Genomic DNA, 24,497 nt, shown 5'->3' on the forward strand with positions numbered 1-24,497 from the left:
TTGTTTGCTTCTGATTTTGTTTTTGTTTTGAGAAAAACTCCAAATTTTCATAATGAAAATGTTAATCTTTATTGCATGGGACTGGTTTTGGTGTCAGCACTGGGAACACTTTGATTAGACCTGAGTCCTAAAGGTGGTCTTTTTATTTCCTACATTTTTATAGTATTTTAAAATTTTAACAAATTTTTGAGATAATATGCTTTAATTTACTTTACAATCAAGAGGTTAATGCACCACTGGATAAGGAATTCAACAAATAAAGAAAAAAAAAAGACCATAGTTTGGACAGGACTAAAAATAATAACCAAAAGAAAAAAATGAATATTTTATCCAAATATGATAAATTTTGAAATAATAACCATTCATTAAACCTTTTAAGAAACAATTTGTTTATTTGAAATGCAGAATTATGGAGAGAAAAGGGAGGACAGATTGTCCATCCATTGATTGGCTCTGTAAGTGGCTGCAATTGCTGGTGCTGGATCAGGTAAAGCCAGGAGCTTCTTTCAGGTTTCCCATGTGGCTGCAGCGGGCCAGGCACTTGGGCCGTCTTCCACTGCCTTCTTGGCTGCATTACCAGGGATCTGGCTGGGAAGTGGAGCCTCTAGGTTTTGCACCAGTACCGTATGTGTGGCTGGCATCACAGACAGAGGCTTAACAGACTGTCCCCCAGTGCTGGCCCTAGCGTACCATTCTTAACAACTTGTTTCACGAGAATTTAAAGTCAAGTTTGACAGGACAGCACGTTTTACAGTTCTATGCTTACATTTATTTTTATGATTTTTCTTTTTTGGTAAAGTATGACATGCGTTTTGAGTACTTCCTTTTTTCTTTCACTTTGGATGTCCAGTTGTCAACTGCTCAGCTTGCTACTAAAGGCTAAACATTCACCCTGGAGCTAGCTGTGCTCATTTGTCAAAAGTGAGTGGACCTCACGTGTGTGCACGCTCATCTCTAGATTTCCTATTCTTTCCTATTGCTCTGGGCCTACATTTCAGCTAGTATAACACTGCATTAATTACTAACGCTATGTAGTAAGCATGAGCCCTGTGTAGAGTCATTCACAGTATTTTTTTTTGACACTTTTTGATCAAGATTGTACGCATATTTTCAGTAAAAATACCTTCATTTAAAATTTAGAATATGTTTATATCTTCAAAAATGCTCCTGGGATACTAACATTAATATTATGTATAATACATAGTACAAATAATAAAAATATAATAAAATATATAATATTATTAGCTGTATAGACTGTCCTACTTGAGGCATAATTAACATAATGATTATTCTGAGACTTCTAATCAGGAGCACAATATCCAACTTCACTTTGATATTAGATATTTTTAATCAACATTTTATCGTGTTTAGTAGTCAGATGCTATGGGTTTTGTTAAGTGTATTCCCAAGTATTTAATTTTCTTCGGATTGGTTTTCAATGGCATTATTTTTCAATTTCTGCTTATAAAAGCTCGCTGCTAATATACTGAAATGTGATGGATTTTTGTGGTGTGTGCTGATTCTGTATCCGGTCACCTTGCAGACATCACTTATTAGTGTTTGTGCTGATTTATGGAAAATTCTACACAGACAATCATATCATTGGCAAATGCAGATAGTTTTACATATTCCTTTTTAAAAAAAGATTTATTTATTTTTATTACAAAGTCAGATATATAGAGAGAGGAGGAGAGATAGAGAGGAAGATCTTCCATCCAATGATTCACTCCTCAAGTGAGCACAACTGCTGGTGCTGCGCCAATCTGGAGCCAGCAATCAGGAACCTCCTCCAGGTCTCCCACACGGGTGCAGGGTCCCAAGGCTTTGGGTCGTCCTCTATTGCTTTCCCAGGCCACAAGAAGGGAGCTGAATGGCAAGTTGAGCTGCCGGGATTTGAACCAGTGACTATATGGGATCCCGGCACGTTCAAGGTGAGGACTTTAGCTGCTAGGCCACGCCACCAGGCCATACATATTACTTTTTAATCTGTATTCCATTTCTTATTATTATCTTTTGGTCTTATTATATGTGGCCCTAGTTTCAGGTGCAATGTTAAATAAAATATCTGAGCCATTTGGGAAAACAAGTCCAGTTTTCAACATTAAATGTGATGTTGACTGTGGGTTTGTAGAGCTACTTTTTATCAACATGGGATAATTCCTCTACATTCTGAGGTTTAATAATAATATTTCTCATAATCATGTGATTCTATTACTTTTTCCTTTGATTGCTGATGTTTTATTTATATCATACTAATTACTTTTCAAATGTTAAATCTATCCTCATTAAAAATCTAACTAGGTAATAAATTGCATTCGGACATGATCAATACATAAATTTTCATAAACATTGTGGATTTCAACTTGCTGCATTTTGTTGATAGTTTCTGAATCTAATTTTGTGAAACATTATTCTGTTATTTTATTTTGTAATTGCTAGTCTGATTTTGCTATCAGGGAAATAGTGAGAACATAAAATAAGTTGAGATATGATCAGTCATCTTCCATTTTAGGGAAAAATGAGTAAAATTGGTGTTCTGTCATCTTTAAACGTTTACTGCCAACTGAAACCATTTCAATCTGAAAATTGTTTTAGGAATCATAAAGTTATAAAATCAGTATTCTTAATGCTTTATTGCTATTTTGATTTTCTTTTCTATCTGGGTTGAGAAAGATCTCTGTGCTCCTAGTTGACCTGTGCAATACTTACAACACACCAAACCTGGGAGCCAGGAACTCAACCCAGGTTTTCCAGATGGGTAGGGAACTACCTGCATATCACTCGAGACTCTCAGTGCCTTAGTGGCAGCTGGGACTTGAACTCACGTACTTCAGTATGAGATGCAGGATATCCAAACAGCATTTTGCCAGCTGTACCAAATGCTTGACCTCCCATGATTTTATTTTCAATGACGTTAAAGTCTAAAGTGATATTTTTATTCCAATTTTGACGTAGTTGAATTGTATGCTTTCTCTTTATTTTCTCACTCTTTATATTTTCCAATTTGCTAATTTATTTTTCAGAATCAAGTTTTGGACTTCATTGACTTTCCCTTGTGTTGTTTTCAGTTTCATTGAAGTTTTGCTTTGATCTTTTGGTTTCCCTTCCCTCCTTGTTTTGGGTTTGGCTTTCCCACAGTCTCGTTAGTTCTTGCCCTTGGAATTTGTGTTACTGATTTGAGTCCTTTTCCAATGAACTTATTGAGTCCAGTGACACCCCTTCTCAGGACACCTTCCCCACGTTCACAAATTCAGCTGTTTCCACTCCTGCACACCTGCACAGGTGGCTCTCAGTAAGGAAGGCCTCTCGGGATCATCAGGAAAGAAGACAATCTACTTTGGAAATTTCTTTTTTCAGATCAGTTTTCTTGAAAATGGTGTTACTTTCACCTGATTTTGTCAAGAAAACTCTTGCTATGTTTCAGGGAGAAATTGTTCCAGCTCATCACCAGGTAACGGTTCTGGGTATATCTCTTTTGCGTGGGAGGGCAGAAAAAAGTTTGCAATGATGTAAGACCTCAGGTCCAGAACGCCAGGTCACCTGAATTCTTATTTTTTTTAAAGATTTATTATTATTATTATTATTATTATTATTATTGGAAAGGTGGATATACAGAGAGGAGAGACAGAGAGGAAGATCTTCCGTCCGATGATTCACTCCCCAAGTGAGCGCAACAGCCGATGCTATGCCAGTCCGAAGCCAGGAGCCTCTTCCGGGTCTCCCACGCTGGTGCAGGGTCCCAAAGCTTTGGGCCGTCCTCGACTGCTTTCCCAGGCCACAGGCAGGGAGCTGATGGGAAGTGGAGCTGCCGGGATTAGAACCAGCACCCATATGGGATCCTGGGTGTGCAAGGCGAGGACCTTAACCACTGCGCCACTGCGCCGGGCCCTGAACTCTTATTTTTTAAAAGGAGGAGAGACCCATATAAAAGAGGGGGTGAGGAGGGAGAGAGAGAGAGAGAGAGAGAGAGAGAGAGAGAGAGAGAGAGAGAGAGAAAGAGAAAGAGATATCACCTCCACTGTTTCCTCAGGCCCTTGGCAGGGAGCTGAATGCAAAGTGGAGCAACTGGGACTTGAGCCAGTGCCCATAAGTGATGCTGGTGCCACAGACCAAGGATTAGCATGGTGTGCCATTGCTCCAATCTCCCTTTTTCTATTTCTTATAGGAGCTCCTATGTGCTTGCTTTTGTTGCATTTCAACTAAGTTTTTTTTTTTTTTAAGATTTATTTTATTGGAAAGTCAGATTTACAAAAAGGAGAGACAGAGAGAAAGATCTTCCATTCTGTGGTTCACTCCAGTGGCAATGGATGGAGCTGAGCCTATCCAAAGCCAGGAGCCAGCAGCCTTCTCTAGTCTCCCAAGTAAGTGCAGGGTCCCAAGGCTTTGAGCCATTCTCTATAGCTTTCTCAGGCCATAAGCAGATAGCTGGAAGGGAAGTGGGGCAGGCAGGGCGTTAATCTGGCCCATGCAAGACGAGAACTCCATCCACTAGGCTACCGCACTGAGCCCTCAGATAAAATTTTTTTATTATTGCAATGATTGGTTGTTATTTCTTACACATCGCTCCCCCCCCCCTTTTTTTTGGTATATGAGATTGATTCCAATACTCTTTACCCAACATTTCAGCTAAAGATTAATCAATGTTGTTGATATTGTATAGAAATATTTGCTTATTTATGTGGAAGGGAATTACAGTGAGAAAGCACAGGCAGGGGGTGGTGGGGTGGGGGGACAGGGATCTTCTGTCCCCTGGATCTCTCCCCAAGTAGCCACAATGGCCAGGGTTGGACCAACTTGAAAACAAAGGCCAGGAACTCTGTTCTGGTCTCTCAGATGGTGGCAAGATTCCAAGCGTTTGAGTCATCTTCTGCTGCTTTCCAGGCAATTAGCAGGGAGGTGGATCTGAAGCAATAAAGCAGGGGCAAAACCCAGCACTCTGACATGGTATTGCTGGCACAGGCAGCGGCATACCTTGCTGCGCCACATCACTGGACCAAATGTTGATCTATAATGAACTAATTTTTCAGCACGTTGATTTTTTATTTCTCATTTTAAAACGATTTTATCTCCATCTTTGTTTTTATTATTTTCTTTTGTCTACCTAAGTTTAGTTTGCTTTGCTAGTTACCTAAGGTAAACAATTAACTAAATGATGTAAATATTTCTTCCTTTCCAATGGAGGCATTTATTAAGCATAACTTGTCTAGCAGTATCTCCAATTTTGGTGAGCCGTGTTTCCATTTGTATTCGCCTGAAGTTTTCTTAATTTCCAAGTGATTACTTAATTGATCCACTTGTTATTTTTTAATGTATTGTTTGGGACAGGCATTTAGCTTAGCGGTAACCCAGCTTCCACATTGCAGTGTATGAGTTGATTCCAAGCCCTGGCCGTTAACTCCAGTTCATTCTGAGAGTTAGTGATGACAGCTCAGGGACTGAGTGTCTGCCATCCATGTAGGGGACCTGCATTGAGTGCCCAGCATATGCCTTCAGTTCCAACCCAGCCCCAGGCAATAGGGAAAATTAGAGGGAGGCAACAATATATGAGAACTCTCACTGCAATAACTGAACTAATTGGACTTACTATTCTTAACGAATGCATAAATTTCACAAGTCACCCTCTGTTCCTTATATGTTGCTTGATTCCATCCTGCTGTTTGGTGAGTGCTTGGGGAAGGTGTGGTTGTGCTTTTGCTGGGTAGTGTTCTGCAGATGCGCACTTACTAGATTAAACCGTTGCAGAATCTTCTGTGTCCTTGCTGATTCGCCTAGTTATAATCCTCATTGAAAGCTGGTGCCATGGACTTGGGGAAATTCATGACGGACACACATTATGACCCGGAAGGGAGAACAGAGGGGAGGGGAGGGAGTTTGGGTGAGGAGAAGGGGAGAGCCCACCGTCAACTAAATTGTATCAAATAGCAATAAAAAATTGCTGTGAGTTGTCCGTGCTGCACTTTGATTCTCTTGGTTTTGTGGGCTCTGCTTTTTGTGCGCACCCATATTAATGCATGTATATCTCCATGACAAAAGATACCACACATTTTCTTCCATCTCAATAGCAATGCTTGCAGTTTGAAAATACCCTTTCCTCTGCTATTTCTATAGCCACTCAAGCTCTCTTTTGATTGTTTTTTTTTTTTTTTGCATGGTATATATGTTTCCACCCTTTTATTTTCACCTTATTCCTGTTGCATGTAGTCTTCATATAACCCATATAGATAGAAAAGGGTTGGATCTTGTTTTTTATAATGAAATTCACTTTTCTGTGAGGTACTTAATCCATTGATGTTACTGCCCACATGATTACATTTATATATATATTTTTTACCTGTATATGAAATATCCTTTTATGTCTGCATAATCTTCACTGTTTGATCTTTTCTGGGTGCAACCTCTGATATAGGGGCTGGGAAGTGGGGCTTGTTTTCTGCTCTAGGGCCCACTTATGGTTTCCTTATGATTACAAGCAGTGAACTGGAGTTCTCTGCATTTCCAGAAAAAGGGTGACTCCCTGGGCTCACTTATGGATCGTCCATATCCTAGAATCAGAGAAGACAGGCTCTGGTGGGTTTCTAGCTGTCAAATCTACCAAGGACATCTCTTTCATTCCAGGAAGCCATGGGAGAGGAAAGTCACTATTTTCCTGCCAATTACACCCAAAAAGCTCCTGCTAATACACAGGTGTGTGGAAAAGGGCAGTTGAGTTCTTCATCAGTTCACTGAAAAGAGAGCTGCAGGAAGGGCGGGGGAAAACTGTGTTGTGGCTTCTCAGACCATGGAGAAACATCAGCCATTGGAAAGGCAGCAGAATGCATCCCTAGATGGTACAATGCAGCCTTCCACTGCGTTTCTGAGTTTCCCTGGACTTTGTTGGATGAATGCTCATCAATTTGCCTCCAGCCCTTTGATCAGTCTCCACAGAGTTTGAATTATTGCTCTGCTAATGTTTACTAGCTGAGCAGATCTTTCTGTGGGGTGGAGATTTCCCAGAACTGTTTGTGTTATCGTTCTTGAAGTCCTGCCTCCGTGTCATTCGTGTTTGAACATTGCTCCACCTTACAAAATGTGAGAAAAGAGTGTTTCAGCCTCATGCGATGCTACTGTGGCATTACGTTAAACTATTTTGTTTTCAGTGTCTTTCCTCATTGAGCTATTAAGACAAAGCAACATTTCTAGCACCACATCCACTTAGATGGAAATCACTGCTAAGGAGTACTCATGGCCATCTCAAGTGACTTTGATCTTTGGCAAAGCTGTAGTTGATCCATGATGTGACCAACAGACTGAAGCAATATCTTAGATGACAGCCTCTATTTTTCACCCTCTCTCCAGTTTCATTTTCAGAAGTTATTTGATGGAATGCACATTAGTATTCTGGGGATTATCATGCTACAATTTCCTAGTTCCTGAATGATCTATTCTAAAAGGACACCAGAAGCATGACAAGCAGTATTGGGATGTTAGAACTTAATTGGGAATCAAGAACTTGCCTTTTTTTCTGAGCCTGATCCATCTTAGGCGGAGACTTGGAAAACTCACTCCTGTCTTTCCCTGTACTGATGATATCTTTGGGGCAACCAAACCAAGCTGTGTTCAACTCATGGAGTTCACGGAGACTGCTGAGAATGTGGTTAATTATTTTTCTCTGGGAAAGTTACTTAGGTTAGTGGTTATAATGCCCATTTCCCACCTCTGATTTCTTGGGTACAATTCCCAATTTTGTCTCCTGAATTCCAGCTTCATGCTATGTAAAGCCTGGCAGTTAAAATGTTGGCTCAAGTGGTTGGATTCATGTCACCTATGTGAGAGGTCTAGCTTGATTTTCTGGCTTCTAGCTTTGGCATTGACCCAGCTTTGACTGTTGTAGTTATTTGGGAAATGAGTAAGCACGTGTGATCCCTTCCTTTATTCGTCTTTATTCTCTTTCTCTCTCTTTCTGTCTTTCTCTGTCTCTTTTTCCTCTTTCTCTGTCTCTGTTTCTCCTCACACACATACATGAACATTCAGCACATTAGACTTCCAACTTTATAAAAATCAGAATATTTGAAATGAAAAAAAGTTCATTGTGCTTCCCATATGTCAGTAACAGCGCTCTGTAAGAAGTGTTATTGAAGTGAATCATGCGGCTATGGCTTGCTCATGCCTCGAGTGGTATGCAAGATAACAATGCCAATTTCTGTGCTGTTTGGTACTTCGTACAGAAGCATGATTGGAATCGACATTTTGCTGCAAGAGTAGGAAACTCTGATGGGAAGAGACTGAAAAGTCAAGGGGTGATCCTAATGAAAAGCATGTTGCAGACAGCTTCAACTCTCTCTCTATCCATTCTTAAACCAATATTGAGATCTTCCTAAGGATTCAGCTCCTGGATGAGCTATGTATGTCCTTTGAGTCCCTGTCGCTGGCAATGAAAGGGTTTACTGAGTTATTTTAATGAAATTATGTCAATTAGAAATGACCTTTGCTGATCTAACTTCACGTGAGTTATAAACGCCAGCACTTTTATCTCCTGAGATTTTCAACTCTAGTATGTGACTGAATAGAAACTGGGACGCTGATAGAGGAAAGTGGCACTGACAAGAGAATCTTCCTGGTTTTATCAACTACTTTTGAAATGCTGGAGGACGCACTCTTTTAATTGCTCTTTGCGAAGGTGGTACATCACCCCATGTCACCTGGATCTAGAGTATCCTTCTCACTGAGATATAGCTCATGACCTGATGTGGGATCCCCCTCATGTTGTGAGTTCATCCTGCAGCACACACGTGGGACTGTTTCACTAATTAGGAAGCTATATGGTGAGGATGTGAGAAGATGGTGCCCCAGCTAGAAACTACTAGAAGGGCCATGCCACCTGGGAACACTCTCCAGAATAATAATCCACAAGTCCATCCAACTATAGCCGGGAACATGTCAGAGTGTCATGTGAACAACAAGATATGGAATGTCATCCAGAGACCGGGGGACATCAGCTAAGACCCACCAGGGCCTGCATTTCACAGCTTCCTAATCAGATGGAATGTGACAGCAGCCATTCACACCTGCAATGTGATCCTTTCACAGAACTGTAGACAGCATCTCTTGGGACTTCACGTTGGTCCCCAGTAGTTCAGTTATAGAGATACACTCAGTCTGAACTGAGGAGCAGAGGAGCAGGTGCAGACACCTGACTGGACTATCACAAACTAAGTGTAAAGGCCTGAGAATCAAAGCTCCCTTTGTATTTAGCCAGCTGAGATTGTTCTTCCTTTCCTAAAGGTAATAAGAGATTGCTTCAACCATGATTTTCAGCTTCAGGAACTGGACCTAAATGCATCTAAATAGACACCTCTATTAAAAGGGTTTGGGTGTCTCTTAGACCCACTGAATGAATGAAAGGAGTTAAGTATTCAAGAATAAGCTTTGGAAACCAAACCAACAGGGCTTCCAACATCAAACATGAGATCCTTTGTTTATTAATTCATGCACTCAACAAAATGTAATTGGATAAGCTCTTGAGAATACACTGTTGTAGGCTTTGAAGGTGAAGCAAAGAGTGTACTGACACAGTTACGATTCCAACACTTTCATGCCGGTCAACCTACTTGACTATCACTGCTTCCATTGCCAGCACAGCTCCCGGTCAGTCAATTTCTTCAGTGTCACAGCCCCATGAAGCCAAACTTGTGCTACGAAAGACCTTCAAGACAAACTAGGAGACCAGTATGTAGTATTCTCCTTTTCCATATGGGAAGGAGGCAATTGCTCCATCCAACAGGACTCAACCATTGGTAGATTCCCCCAAATACAGAACAAGATGTTGGAACTGTGTCTAAGATGCAAAGACAACTGCCTGGATGATAGGGGATTAGCCTTGTGAGGGAAGCCATAGAGTGTTGAGTGGGTAGTGAAGAAGACAGTCTAGAATGGCTAGCCATGCTGAGACACCCACCTTGTCAGTAAAAAGCTCGGGATGGGTTAATGGGCATTCAGATGGCTGAGCTAGCCTGGGGCATCATCATCATTATTAGCATTTTAGATTAAGAAAGAAATGATTATATTCTACTTTCATTTACATCTTTTTTGAATCTTTTTTATCTGTTTGTTTAGGTACATCCAAATTTCTGGTGCATAATTTTCCTTCATTTAATTTTCTTTCAACATTTCTTGCAATGAAATTTCTCAACAAATGGCTATTGATGAAGTCTCAATTTCTGCTTTCCATTGAAAAGATAATTTTGCTATAGGTGGAAGACATTATGCTAAGGACAATGAACTCAAAACAGCGGAACAAATACCACGCAGTTTTACTCACATGAGCAATCTAGAAGAGTCAGACACATAAGCAGAGCAGTCTGTGCTGTTCATGACCCTCTGTGTTGCAATTTAGGAAGATTCCATTGACTTATCCTCAAACTCACAGACTCCTCCTTGGCTGTCCACATGTACGGATGAGCATATAGCATCATCTTCATTACAGTATCTATTTTGAGTTTTTTATTGTATTTCCATCTCTTCTCACGTGTTGTGCACTTTTCAATAGGGTTCTTAGCATGCATATTTAGTTATTTATGTTCAGAGTTATTTTGATTCCTTGTCTGACTGCTGCAACATGCATCTGGTTCTGATAGTATCTCTGTCCAGATTGTGGTTTTTTCCTTGTCTTTTCTCACCTCTTTCTTCAAATTTTTGGTTGAAATCTGAACATGATTTCTCAGGCTGCAAAGAACAAGGTAGCACACTCTTCCATTCTTGGGACGATATATGTTCACTTGGCTAGAGTCTGGCCGTATTTGATGTTTATTGTAGGTCTAGAGTCTACAAATTCCTCTACGGTCTTATTCTGTCAATCTTCTTGGCCCAAGGCCTTTGCATTGTACTACTTCTCTGAAGAAGTTTGCTTTGCAGTTCTTTTAGCCTTTATGTATTTTCATTATATACCTGCATAGTGATAGTTCAGCCAACAACAGACCATGTATATGTCAGCTGGTTTTATAAGATTACATTGCTGCCTTAGCCTGTGTAAATAGACTCAGTGAAGCTTACAAAATGATGAAGCCCGCTAACAGCACACTTCTTGCAGTGCACCCACCCTCAGGCAGTGCCTGCCTGTACCGGGAAGTTATTCCTGTGGTAGTGAAGCTGTGGCAACGGGAGCAGCCTGCTAACATGGGAGATTAAGTCGTTGTCTGAATGGGAGCCTGTTTTTCCTCATGACTCTGTGTTTCTCCATGCCCTTGCATTCTGTCCCCACATAATTGTGTTTTTAATTGATTTTTCCCCTTACAGGGAAATCAGAAAAGCTGGAAGTAATAGGAGTAGAGCAGAATCATCTCACCCCCTGGTGACATTGCTTTCCCATATTTCCTTCATGGCAAGACCGTCCATTAGAGGGAAGGATTCTACTGGGGTGAAGGACCTGGGAGGATGATGAAGTGAGTTTAGTCCCACCAGGATCATGAGGGGGGCTTTTAGGAAAGCTCATCATGAGATCCTGGTTGGGTCCTGGGGGAAAGCCTAGGAAGATGTCCTTCTGTCTATGACAAGGGGACAGGGACTTCCCCAGTGTTTCATGGTCACAGCAGTCTGCACTTGACCTCTAGCAGTTGGCCAACCATTTCTAGTTGGGTAAATATTTCTGCCGATGCAGAGCCCCAGGGCCTTTTGTTCTAGCTGAGCACATCTCAGGTCCTCAGTGCCAGGGGATTTGCCTGAGCCCTCAGATCTCAGGGATAAGATTAGCCCTGCAACTTTCTATCTCTCAAAGGGCTAAGCAAAGGTGCTGAGCAGTTTCTTCAAATTTTTTCTATTGTAGGGGCTAAAGTAACAACACCCAAGCTGCTTATTTGTTGAAGCTGCAATGAGAAGTCTAGCCACCATCATTTTCTAGAAGAAGATTCATTTATTTGAGAGCAGGATTTCAAAGCAGGATGGAGCAATCAAGGCAAAAAAGGGCTCTGAATCTGGTTCACTCCCCAAGCTGGCCACAACAGCCTGAGCTGAGCCATGCTGAAGCCAGGAGTCTGAAACTGCATCTGGGTCTCCCACCTGGGCGTTTGGTTCATCTTCTGCTATGTTCCCAGGCACAGAAGTAGGGAGCTGGATTGGAAGCAGAGCAATGGAGACTCAACCACTCGTAGGCAATGCCCTAACTCTCTGTGACACAATGCCAGCCTCCAGTCAGCATCATTTTGTAACCACAGGAATCTCATCCTGGTAGGAGAGAAAGACCTTTCCTAGAGGGGTCAGCTGAAATGAGGCTAACCCATTTTTTAAAAATTGGGGAGCATCCTACTGGAGCACTACAGCTGACTTAACAGAAAAAGTATGTGTTTAGTAAAAAAGGACTTCACACCTCAGTTAACTCAACCTTGATTAGGAGAAAAAAAATAGCAGAACAGCTAAGAATTTGCCTTCAGCAACTGACTAATTGTCCTGGGATTTTCAAGGCAGTGATGGAAGCAGGAAGTCTTGGGTTTTAAAATCAGATAGGCTTGGGTTATTTATAATAGGTCTTTCTTTCACTCTCTGGATGCCTTCTGCAAGTCATGTTTCTTTCATTTTTTAAACAGAGCGAAGTAGTCTCTATAGGTTACAGTAAGGTTAAATGGATTGATATATTTCATGCCACAGGTTTATTGGCCTTCAGCCATCAAACTCTGTGCCATTTCTTTGCCCCCGTAGCCTCATGATCCTGGACATCCTGATCATCACTCACCTGTGCCTTCTGCTGCCCCTTTGGTTGACCCAGTGGCCAGCATGCAGTGCCTCAGCTCAGAGTGCAGGCAATGCTTTCCTAGCTGGTTAGCAAAGTCATTGCTCTTACTAAATTACTGGCAGATCGAATGTCTCATTACCTTTTATTCATTACTGGCTTCTAATTATTCTAAATTGCTTTTTAATTAGAGACTGCCCACTGGAAAAAATGGACGTGTACAGCATGGCACACAGGGCAGCACTCCAGGGTGCAGCAGATCTTTGATCTTGGCCACTTCCTCCAAAGGTTCCATCTCCTTGCAGGGTCTGCCTGCACCCACTCTTCACACTCTGAGGGTGATGCGGGGTTCCTGTCTGGCAAGGTTCTGGGCTAACTTGCCGTCTCAACCTGCCCATGTCTTCTTGCCCTTCGCTGTGCTTGGTCCTCTGTCCCTCCAGCAGAATCTGATTGCACATTGGTCTCTTCCCTTTATATTATGGATCCAACTCTAGTCCAGAAGCCAGAAACCATGTGTGTGGGTGCGTGCGAGCATGTGTATGTGTGTGTGGTCTCATCTGTAATTACAAATCAGAGGTTATTTCTCTTTTGCAGAAATGCAAGCTGACACTTGGACAGCATGCAGTAAATACCCTAAAAGTGTAGCATGGTTATCTCGACTCCTGAGAAATTAATCTAAGAAAACAATCGCCGATGCAGAGAGCTGAAAACAGAAGGCGATCTTATGGGGTGGAGTGGGTTCCTCTGGCATTCGTATACTGAAATCTTGACCCTCAGGACTCCAGAATGTGTTTTCATATTTGAAGAGAGAACCTCTACAAAGATACTTCTGTTCAAATGAAATCATTAGGGTGGGTGTCAGCCCAATACGGCAGATATCCATTTAGCAAAGGGGAAATTCAGAGAGGTACACATAGAGACAGTGATATGAAGTGAGAGAAGGAGGGGGAGCTGTGCACAAGCCTGTAAAGTCTTCTCTCACTGTGCTCAGAAGCAAACAGCTCTGCCAACAACCTGGTTTTAGACTATGCGTCTGCAGAATACTGGTATAGTTCAGGTACCCCAGGGCCATGGCATCCCTAAGCACGTCATAAAGACGGAACAGTTAAAGCAGTAATAAAGTTGATCTAAACATACAGTGACTGGAAGTGATTAAGTGCATATGGAATATCTATTCAATGGCATTGCTTGCAGCAATTAGCATGTTTATTTACAAAAAGATCTCAGTACCATGCAAAATAACTCAAGTGAAAACCAGGTTTTTTTTTTTTATAAAGTAGTGTGGTTATAGTGACATAAACAAGAGCAAAAGAAACCTGCACAGGAAAATTTTGAATCACACTAGTAATTAAAGAATGTGACCATGAACAAAGAGACACATTATCTCCCAACCAAATTGGATTTTTTAAAATCAAACTAAGAACTCCTGTGAGGTGCTGCTAGAGAAGAAAGAGTTGGTATAACTTTGTGGAAACCAATTTGGCTGAAAATGGAACTTGGCATATTATTTATTTATTTATTTTTGTACCATGGGACAAAAACATCAATTACTGGAGACTTGTGCTAAGGGAAATAATCACCACTATGAAAAAGATTAAGAAGCAATGATGTTTCATACACCATAATTCAAGATTAAAAATAGGAGCTGGTGTGACGACTCAATTGGCTAATATGTGCCGGCATCCCATATGGGCTCCAGTTTGTGTCTCAGCTACCCTGCTTCCCATCCAGTTCCCTGATTATAGACTGGGAAAGCAGCGGAGGATAATCTGAAACCTGGATGCCTGCACCTGCATGGGAAACCCAGAAGACTCCTGGCTTCAGATGAGCTCAGCTCCGGCTGTTGCGGCCTTTTGGGGAGTGAACCACTGGATGGTAGGTTTTACTCTTTGTCTTTCCTTCTCTCTGGAAATCTACCTTTTCAGTAAAAAGAAACAAATATTTTTTGAAAGATTGAAAACAACGACAACAGTATCACCCCAGTGAAGAAAGTCTTATAAAATGATTTATTCCCTGGTGAAATTATGTGCTCTAAAAAAATTAAAATGTGTTAAAGAATATAAGCTCTTGTGTGAGAAAGCACTACTTCCTGTATAGAATCAAAACCGCAAAAGGTTATCTTTTAAGGACATGGAACAAGATTGTATAGATACTATCTTCGGTTATATGAAGGTCTATAGTTTTCAAAGTATCTTCTTATCTTCCAAGTAATTTAACATTAAGGAGCAAGCAATATTTGCCTTTGTGTGTTCAGCTTGTTTCCCTCACATTCTATTATATCCCAGGAATATGTACCGTTTTATAACTGTTCAAATTTCAAGTTAAAAATCATTTTAAAACCAAATACAAATATAGAGAAGAGAGAGCTTTGTGTTGTACCGTTGAGGATGCCCACGTGTGCACCTGCATTCTGTAGCAAAGTGTCTGACTTCCAGTTCCTCCTGTTTCCTACCAGTTTCCTTGCAGTGTGTGCTCCTGGACGTAGCAGCTGATACCTCCCACTGCTTTGCACAGTGCTACCCATATGGGAAAGTTTCAGATTCCGTCTGACCCAGGCATTTCTGGAGTGAACCAGTGGATAGGAGATCTCTTTCTTTTTCTCATTGTGCCTTTCAAGTAGATGAAAGCATTTTTAAAATAAATAAAAGGAAAATTTATATCGTTTAGATGAAAATGAATACTTTTGCTGAAAAACGTCATCAATAATATGGAATTTTGTGTTGGAGGGAGGAATGGTTGATATGGACAATCCCAGTGTTCCTTCAATCTATCATGTCCTTAGCTATGTTTATCGACTTTTCAGATCCCAAGCGGAGATAAATAGTTAAACAGAAAAGCCGCGGAGGCTTCAGGAAGGCAAATGATTTACAGGTGGAAGCCACAGAAACATCAGATAGCTTTTGAGTCAGAGAAAATCAATGTCTGGGGTTCATCCTTTATCCCTGCTGGTGGACAGTGGGAAGCCTGTGTGGATCAAGGCAGGCAGCCTGCAGGAGGTGGCAGCAGGGGACAGAGAGCTCAGAAATCAGACAACATGAAGGAGGCTGGACTTGAACAAAAGGAGAGAATATTCACCTGCTCACTCCTCAACTGTCCATGATTGGTTGCAGCTGGGCTGGGGCCAAAGCAGATGTCCAAGGTCACAGCCATCCCCCTCTGCCTCCCAGCACCTGCGTTAGCAGGAGACCAGGAGTGGAACTCAGGTTCTTTGCTGCCAGACATCCACTCCCTGCCACCTCACTCCTCAGGGAGAACTTGAAAGCAAAGACTCCTAAACATCTTAGTCAAACTATATATTCTTAAAATTAGTGAGCGCACTAAAAAAGCTTTGTCTGTTCAACTTTGTTTCGATCCGATCGTGGTTCATAAGCGTGATTATTGGGTTTATACATGTCTGTGTGGCACGTGCCTCCCTTCAACCTTGTTACGACATTGGCACGTGGCCTGTTTGATGTAAAAACAAAACAAAACAAAAACAAGTGTACATTTGGATGTATCCCTGCATCAGTCTACTACAGCTCATTTAAACATCAGAATGAGCACAAATGACAAAGTTGATGAGCATTAACTTAATTTTGTTAAAATGAAGAAATACCGAAGGGTTCAGGGCAATGGGAACTATTTTTTTTTTAAAGATGAGTCTTCAGTGTTGTTGTGAAGTGATTCTGAACTCCTCGACCCATTGGAAGAATTTTAGGAACCTTGCCTGGTCCTGGGATCCCACGTTGACAAACACCGCTACTGCGAGAGGGAGAAAAAGATTTGTAAAATTGTTCTAAGACCCAATGTTTATTCCCTAAAGCTTGTTCACCCCCACTTTAAAGAATCATCAAGCTATCTATATGAATTTGCTCTCAGAGAAATTTGCTATTACTGATTAATGCCTCTATCAATAATAGTTGATAGCTCCATTTTTTCTGTCAGTATTGAGTTGGTATTTGAGGATTCTTATTTGTTTTTTTGTCTGGTCAGAAAAAAGACTGTGATGTCAGGGTTCCCCCTCCCTAATTTTTCATGACAGTGTCCTAGCTTTTCAAATGTTTGTGGTTTTCCACGTGTGTAAATTGTTCCTCACCCTCTCAGGATTTCTATCATGTTTTCTTTCATTGATAATCATGCACTCCCATATACCATGACTATTGGCTTTTTAATTCATCACATGTATTGACAATAGTTTTCCCCAGGTTGTCATAAAATCATTTAGATGATATCTTTCACAGTTCCAAAGGTTTTAATATTTATGAAGTCAAACAATTCACCCTTTTCCCTCCGTCTGGGGTCTGCTTCATGCTTAGCATTTTGAGATTGTGGCTGATTTCATTTCATTTCAAAGATATGTTTTCCTGATGTTAAAGAAAAAAAAAAAGCTTAGAGTTAGGGAAATACTCATCTTAAATGCTTTCCCAGATGGGATGTGCCGGAACTGTGGGCCTCACAAGAGCACAGGCTCAGATTTTGGGTTAAAGCTGGAAAGTCAGGAATGCCTTAGACTGATGGCTCCGTGACTCCACAGCCCTTAATAAACCTTTGCTAACTGATTATTTCTAGACAGAAAGATGAATGGTACTGGCACAGTGCTATAAGTTAGAAAGTGTCCCGTTAGGTGTGTTTGGGTCTCTTCTACCATCCCTCCTGGGAAAGAGGTCAGAGCTGAACACTGATGCCACGTTCAAGGAGACATCTTAAGTCCCAGGATCCTCCTTCTCTGACACAGGACTCTTCTAGGGCCTAGGGTAATAGGGGCCAAGGGCTATCTAACAGTACATGATTGCTAGACCTGAACAAAAGGCACTGAATGGAAGCCAGCATGGTGGTGTAGTGATTAAGTTTCTGCTTCCAACATTAGTGTCCGGCATCAGAGCCAAATTCAAGTCCTAACCACTCCGCTTCCAATCCAGCTCTGTGCTCATCTGCTTGGGAGAGGAGCAGAAAATGGCCATGGGCCAAACACAGTAGCCTGGTGGATAGAGTCCTTGCCTTGCATGCCCGGGATCCCATAAGGTAGCCGGTTTGTGTCCCGGCTGCTCCGCTTCCCATCAAGCTCCTTGCGTGTGGCCCAGGTTTTTGGAACCTTGGGACCTTGCACCCACATGGGAGACCTGGGAAAGAGGTTTCTGATTTCAAATCATCTCAGCTCTGGCCACTGGGGCCACCTGGAGAATGGATCAGCAAATGCAAGATCTTTCTGTCTCTCCTTTTCTCTAAATCTGCCTTTACCCAGATGTAAATCCTGCTCCCTGGCCTGACTCTGTTGTAGCCATATGTGGGATAAACCAGAAGATGGAAGATCTCTCTTGCTGGCTCAGTCTGCATTTTAAATAAATAAATATAAATAAATAAACAAACAAATAAATAAATCAGACAAAAATGTTCTAGATGCCGGGTGCAGAGGCTCCACAACTGGTCCACTTCAAAGCACTGGGTGAACTGGCCAGCTGAGGTGCCTCCATGGACACAGTTCTTGGGAACCAAATGAAATTTTTGGAATCTCACAACTTGTCCCCACTCCCCCTCCCCCAGGAAGCAAAGCAAAACTGGAAACTCAGCCATGCAGGGTTATGTGAAGGTGAGTCCTCATGGGAAGGCTTTGTCTCATGGTCTCTGCTGTCTAGATAGCTCAGTGTTGATATCAAAGCCCCTGAGGCTGCACCTTGAGTCTCTCTCTCTCTCTATTCACCCTTCTGCCAGTGGGTGGCACAGTAAGAAAGCCTTCGCATGGTGCTAGTCCCTTAATTGTGCAGGCTGTCCCAACCTCCAGAACCACAAGGCGCTTGATTCTGTTAGTTATAAATTCCCCAGTCTCAGATATTCCACTACAGTGACACAAAATAGACTAAGACATGTGGTCAATATGTTTTTTTCCTTATTAAAAATAAGACAGTTTCATTATGCATTAACCCTTGCCCCTGCTGACATCTCTGCTCTTCCAATAATGGGCCAGATAGCTCTTCTGCTAGAATAGCTTCATGCCTCTCATAATTTAGATCTCATTGTGCAGCCCATCCGCAAATGAATCAGTGAAAGAAAAAATTCAAAGCAACATAAGCCTCGTTTCTCCAAATGAAGGTCTATTCTTGGAGGGCCTGCAGCACAAGCTAGGCATTCAGAAAGACAATGAGATTTGGGATAAATGGAAGTAATTTCCTTCCAAGAGATTTCCATCAATTGTGGTTGGGTTGGAAAAAACTTCGCCCAAGCTATTTCTTTCAGCCCAAGGCTTTGAAATTCTATCATCCTGTTTACCTAGTGAATGAGGCTGTCATAGAATTACAGTAAAATCTATAACCAGAAGCCATTGAAAGTGTAAGTGGAATTATGAATTTGGACTTGCAAAGAGTAGCGGAAACAGAGCATCAGTGAACAGACAACACCACGAAGAGCTTTGTCGTAGAGAGAAACACGGAGAGGTGTTCAGTTACGCTTTTATTTTCAGTACTCATTGCATTACTTTTTTTTCATTGCTTAACTTAATTTTGGAATAATTTCAGATTTAAGGAACCATTCTGAATAGAATAGAGAGAGCTCCTGTCTTTCTCAGCCTGTCTCCTCCTACATTAGTGTCTTAACCATGGCACACTTCTTAAAACAAATAAGCGTAACACTGTGAACTAAACCCCAGATCGATTGCGGATTTGTATTTGCTTCCCTGTCCTATAAAATGATCCAATGCAGAAAACTCTGTAGCTTTAACTCTATGGCACCTTAGATTTTCCTAGTTTGTGTCTTTCTTGACCTTACCATGTTTAAAGGCCATTGGCTGGGGGGATTTGCAGAATGTCTGTGGAGGATATGCATCTGTCATTGTTTTTTTATGATTAAATATATCTTTCTCAATGCAACACATCAAGTGTATGTCCACATGATTTACTACCGGGCCATAAAAATGCCCATCACTTGGCTAAAGGGCTTTGGGTCAGGATTTTCTACTACAAAGTTATTCTTCCTCTCCTTTTTGTACTGTATTTTGATAGCTCTGAATGGGGATCGAATTTGTTCCACTTACATTGTGCAGGGCCGCCTTGTGACAAAGAATGATGTTGAGTTTGAGAAAGCCTGCTCTTCCTCACAGGCTGCTCTCCACATCCAGATCACACTCCACGGGAGCCAAATGAAGCATAATCTTCTAGAAAGAGTGGTATGTAAGGATTTCTGGACATATGTTACAGCCCGCATGGTGATTAAATGCTTTGGGGGAGGTTCTTTGAGGGTATGCAAATCTTTGTTTCTTCTTAAAGTCCCACCCCTGAATTTTAGCATTCATCAATTGCCTGGAGCAAATTTTACAGTGTTATTCCAACCATAATTCTCTGTTTCCCTCATGGCTTCTACATTTGCATTTTAATTAGCTGTTCATATTTCCATAATTTGAGTATTAAGAATTAGATGTATTTCCTGTGTCAGTGGTAGAACTGTCCCTCTTATTCATTTATACCTTTATTCATTTATCTATTCCTATTTACTCAACAAATGTGCACTGAGGATTTACTTTGCCTGGACAGCCTGAACCCTAGAAATACAGTAAAGAATGAGATCGGCACTAGCCTTGCGTTGCAGAGTTCACCCTTGAATAAGGGAAGGAAGATAATGAGCAAGTGAAAAGATCAGAAATTTTTATTGCAGCTGATGGCGTGCCAGGCAAAGAAAAAGTGAGATTTGAAACCATTCAATACCCATCCTACTTCTGTCTTCAGTTGTACATGGCTGAATTCAAGCTAGAAGAGAAAAAAGTAGCTCCAAGGAATGAAACACCGTGTACCTAGGAAAGTGTAAGAGTATTGGGTTGCTCTTAGCATGCTCTTCCTGAGTCACGAGGGGCTGGCCTGTTGGAGTGCTCAAGAGCCCAAGACAACCTAAGACTACTGAATGTGAGCCATGGGGCTGTCACAGGCTGTCAGATGTAAGTTCACACAAGCTCTGCTGTGGAGTCAGGGAACTGGGGTCAGCCCTTGTGAAGGACCTGGCTTGGCTGGAATGTGCAAGCCAGATGAATGTATTTGAAGAATTGGTCTGTTTCCAGTGAGATTTCCCTCAGGAAACATTATTTCTCCCAGATGGGCCTGTAGCAGGGGTATCAGCAAAGGAAACTTAGCAGTGGTGTAGACAGGGTTAGCAAAACGAAGTGAAATTGTTGGCACAGGATTTTGTGACAAAGTGGAGTCATAGCCATTCTTGGGCTGCAGGAAGCCCAGGAGGGAAACGGGTTTCCACAGCTGGGAGGGGTTGAGTTACAGAGGAGATGCTGTGTGGAAGGATAGGGCTGCTGTCTGAGGGGCATCACCCAGGTAGGGTGTGAGGAGAGAGGAGACCTGGAGTTTCTTCTCTTCTCTCATTGCTGTCTCCCAGGGTGGTGTGCCTGTGGCTGAATCTAATTACAACCTACAAAGGATCCCAGGCAATGCAGCCTCTGTGTGTTGACTTCAGGAAATGCAGAGCATGTAGGGGAGTGAGGACAGGCAAAGAGCTGAACCAACCCAATCAAAGCAAAGGGTCTGAGGTTCCATCTGTTTTACCCAAGACCTATGGATGAGGAGTGTGGCTCTGAGTGACAGAGTCCTTCAACATCACAGTTCCTCAGCCCCAAACTGATCAATCAGGTAGGCTGCAGGCTCCTTCTTCCATCAGTGTCACCTGCTCAGCAGAGCATCCCACAGGGCTGATTCTGAAAGACTCACCTTCCCCTCCTTTCTCTAGGAAAAATGATCTAAGGTTGCATCTTATGAAGTGTCTCCAGGAGTCCATATTTCAGCAAGTAATGTCCCCTACTTGAAATGAAACTAGGTACAGGCTCAAACACAAACAACTGGATTCGGAAAGTATGTACCCAGAGAATTTTCATGTATGCACCCAGACTCTCATATTTAAATAAAAAAAACCCTGTATGTATATATGTCAAGATGATATTCATTAGAAAATACATAGGTAGATTGTGCTCTTGTTTTCTCAAACAGGAAACAGAAGACAAATGGATTTTGAAGAGGAATTCAAGCATCATCAATATTAAGGTCAGTGATTTCACTCCTCTGTAAATACTGCAGATGGTCTTGCCTCTGGCCAAAGCCCCAGAACGTGTTTTTCGGAAAGCCTGACAGATGTCACCCGGCCCTCTGCTGACTATCTCCTGCTCCAGGCAGTGGACGAACCTTAGTGCATCGATTTGTCTGCTAAGAGTGTGCAGGGAACAGTAATCCTCTCAAAGATGCTCTCATTGTCTCTCCCTCCCTCTTTCCTGTCTTTGTTCATTGCAATGGCTATTTTCATGCGCCAACTGGACAGAGCCTGGAGATGCCCAGGGAGCTGACTAAAAATTATTTCTGGGTCAGTTTCACAAAGATGATTCTGGAAGACATGAACATTTGAGTTAGTCAACAGAATAAAGAAGGTATGTCCTTTCCAGTGTTGGTGAGCCACATCCAATCTCTTTTCTTAAGCTGGAGTGTCTGTCTTTTCCTGCCCTAGGAAAAGCTCCTGAAGCTCTTTGTCCCTAGGTTTTCTGATTCACACTGAGACTTATACCCTGGACCCCCTTATCCCCTTGTCTTCACAAATGAAATGGCACCACCAGCTGTCTTGCATCTCCCACTTATAGGGGCAAGATCATGAGATAACTTGGCCTGCAGAAAGGCGTGAGCAAATTCTTATAGCAAATTTTTCTGGCAGGCACCCCTATACAGCTGATAGGTTGTGTTTCTTTGGGCAAGTGTGACTCATACATTCATGTAGAACAAATGATTTTAAATGAAAGTGGGCCCTGAGAGGCAATACAGCCATCCGATAGCTAGGATTTATTTGCTCAGAACCTGCAGGCCAAGTGCTCTGGCCTGTTCTGGGTATGTCTATTGGCAGTAGTGGTGGTGTTTGGATTCAGATAGCCAGGTCTTGCTAGCAGATTTTTATAAGATGTCCTGCAAATGAGCCATGGTCAACATTTTGACAAAGACTCTGTGTTGAACTTACCAATACTCCTGTGTGTTTATTGTTTTCTTTAAGATTTATTTATTTATTTTTTACAAATTCAGACACACACAGGAGAGACAAAGAGGAAGATCTTCCATCCAATGATTCATTCCCCAAAGACCACAATGGCCAGTGCTGTGCTGATCTGAAGCTAGGAGCCAGGAGCTCTTCCGGGTCTCCCAAGTGGGTGCAGGGTTCCAAGTCTGTGGGCCATCCTCTACTGCTTTCCCAGGCCACAAGCAGGAAGCTGGATGGGAAGCGGGGCTGCTGGGATTAGAACTGGCACACATATGGGATCCTGGTGCGTTCAAGGCCAGGACTTTAGTCACTAGGTCTCTGTGCCGGGCACTGTTGTTTTTTAAAACCATTTCCCTCCTAAATACTAAACGCCCAGTGAAACACATACCTTTTACCTATACACCTTGACTAATCTTGCTCTGTTTCTTAGTGGTAAGTCCTCAGATGACAACATGGAACATTTTCTGTGTCTGGAAAGGTCTCCTAGGCCACTTTGCTGGTTAATATCCACTCTCTCATTGTACTTCCAGCTTCCATCTCCAGGATTTCATCACAGCTTATATGAACATTACATGAAATGTAGTGGCGTATGTACACTCATGTCCGGTTTCTTGTGGATGGTAAACAGGAAACTTCATGGTTCCTACCTGATGCTCCATAGGAAAGCAGACTATTTAATTTTGTTAATTTGCATTCAACTTCTGTAACTAGGAAATGAGTACCTTTTATTTTTTAAGTTTATTAATTTTTGGTTGAAAGGCAGATTGACACAAAGAGAGAAATCTTCCACACGCACAGGAATGGAAGAGAGAAGTAGAGAGAGAAATCTTTCCTGCATTGGTTTCTGCCCCCAATGTCCATAACAACTGAAAGTTAGCCAGGCTGAAGCCAGGAGCTAGAAACTCCATCCAGGTGTTCCAAACGGGAGGCAGAAACCCCATATGCTTGAGCCATACCCTGCTTTATCTGAACACCCATTGGCTGGAAGCTGCTCAGTAGCTTTAACTCTATGGCACCTTAGATTTTCCTAGTTTGTGTCTTTCTTGACCTTACCTTGTTTTAAAGCCATTGGCCGGGGGCATTTGCAGAATGTCTGTGGAGGATATGCATCTGTCATTGCTCATCCCAGTTACTCTGATAGGCTTTGCAGGTGTCCAAAATGTTCACAGAACACATTTATTTATTTAGTTAATTATCCAATTAAGTAAGTTGGTAGTTTATGTTGCTGAACTGTAAGCTCTGAACTGCAATCAGAAACAGATGAGAAACCATTTCTCAGAGCCTCACTAGTATTCCTTACTCTCGCGGCTTTAGCTCTCATCAGTCCCAACAGATGTATACTAATAGATCAAGATGATAATACTTCCTACTACCTTCATAGTTAGTGATGTTGTACGTTTTTTATGAGCTTATTTGTCACCTGAACATGCTTTTCAGTGAGAGGTCTTTTCCCGATCAGATCGTTTCGCTAATGTTGACTTTCTTTCTACATAATGGATCTGATATATTTGCAGACATTTTCTTGGTGTCTATAACTGGACATTTATAACTATTCATTCTCTTGGTGAGGTCAGTTTCAGAGGAATCATTTTAATTCTGATAAGTTTTAATTAATCAAAATTAACATACATATCTTCATTTATTTCAATTTTATTTGATGAACTTCACCAGCATTTTGTGCTTTTTAGAATGTAAGTCCCATAAATGTTTTTAACCAATGTATATGGCAATGCTCTTTTCTCTCTTCGGTCAAATAGATGTTTTGTGTTTTTAGTTCAATTTAACCTATACATGAGAAATCCATAAAAAATAAATTACTTTTTGAAAG

At 41.7% G+C, this 24,497-nt stretch overlaps 1 non-coding gene across 1 annotated transcript; it reads left to right on the top strand.

Moving 5' to 3' along the window:
- The first annotated feature begins 16,047 nt into the window (after positions 1–16,047).
- Positions 16,048–16,151, top strand: LOC121155726. Its single transcript, XR_005883713.1, has one exon. It is a non-coding gene; the product is annotated as a small nucleolar RNA U13 (small nucleolar RNA).
- Positions 16,152–24,497: the final 8,346 nt, after the last annotated feature.

Source organism: Ochotona curzoniae, unplaced genomic scaffold, assembly GCF_017591425.1.
Source record: "Ochotona curzoniae isolate NIBS_2020 unplaced genomic scaffold, NIBS_Ocur_1.0 contig_3037, whole genome shotgun sequence".
NCBI lineage: Eukaryota > Metazoa > Chordata > Mammalia > Lagomorpha > Ochotonidae > Ochotona > Ochotona curzoniae.